Here is a 1,135-nt window from a genome sequence, read left to right as displayed (position 1 = left end):
CTGTAAGTGAAAAACATGGGGATATAAGTATTGAAACTTTGGGTCAAATCTGTCTTCTGTTTAGTTCCTCGGGTATTTTCCATGAGGGGCCCTGACACCACCTGCACTGTTAGGCATTTACCTTTGCTTCTCATAGTAAAACATCTATCCCTCCATTGTTTCCATAGTGTCTTATGGAGCTGGGATAAAACACTAGTCAGAGAGCCAGGAAACCTGAGTTTCAACAGCAGCTCGGCCCACACTCAGCTGTGTAATTGGCCACTACCTGATCAGGCGCCAATTTCCTCATCAGTAAAATGGTCTGGCTGGACTGGATAATCCTTCAGCACTTTCTGCTCAGAGATACTATGGTCCTTTGCAGATCCCTTCTGTGGGCCTCGTTTTAAACTCTAATGTACTACGTCATCCTTCTCAGTCAGTCCTGGGATGTCACTCTTTTGCATCCCTGTGGTGAAGTATCTAAAGCATCAGATTTTTCAAAAAATATCTGTGCTCCCTCTGCACCTCCAATGTCCCATACTTCCCATTTCTACTCTTGGAACACAGAGAAGAGATGTTTTGTATAAAGAACTTACTGCAAGAAAGATTTCCCTAAAAAGTGTTGGGTCTTAAATTTTCACCTATTTTCAACTTCTTAAAATCATGTTAGTTTGCAAAGCTAATCAGGGATGTCATATTTTACCATACTTTTTAATCATACTTCAAAACTACATTATGGATTTGTTCTTTCTGTCTCCCTCTCAGGTTTAACCATTGTCTCTGGTAGAAGCTTCTAAACTATTAGTGAAAGTTCTTCCTTCCTGATTTGTAGTAGTAGTTGTATGATCTGAGTTTAAGCAACAGATAGGCAAAGTACTGGCCTATCTATGTCGTATCTGGTCCTGCCAAATATTATTCATTCGGCAATGTCTCTTCTGCTTTAGAACTCAACTTTTTAATACCTCCTCTCGTTCTCTTCACAATTCATAGAAAACAGACCTTTGAAACACAGTCCCTCTCCCTATGGGAAATGCTTTCTATGATTTTTTTCTTTTTTTCTTTTAAAGGCAGACTTTGCTTCACTTTAAGAAATAATATCTGTCTCTACATGAATAAACTAGAGGGAGTTGAATAGTGAAGGAAGATATTTTTCTAG

At 39.0% G+C, this 1,135-nt stretch overlaps 1 protein-coding gene and 1 long non-coding RNA gene across 28 annotated transcripts in view; one reads left to right on the top strand and one right to left on the bottom strand.

The window, feature by feature from the left end:
- The window catches only part of LOC108392319 (uncharacterized), a 153,290-nt gene that overhangs the window by 64,219 nt on the left and 87,936 nt on the right, over nt 1-1,135 (bottom strand). The gene's annotated exons all lie outside the window — the stretch shown is intronic.
- The window catches only part of LPP (LIM domain containing preferred translocation partner in lipoma), a 628,839-nt gene that overhangs the window by 585,624 nt on the left and 42,080 nt on the right, over nt 1-1,135 (top strand). The window lies entirely within an intron of this gene.

Source organism: Manis javanica, chromosome 3 (assembly GCF_040802235.1).
Source record: "Manis javanica isolate MJ-LG chromosome 3, MJ_LKY, whole genome shotgun sequence".
Taxonomy (NCBI): domain Eukaryota; kingdom Metazoa; phylum Chordata; class Mammalia; order Pholidota; family Manidae; genus Manis; species Manis javanica.
This window is presented reverse-complemented; position numbering and strand designations above follow the sequence as displayed.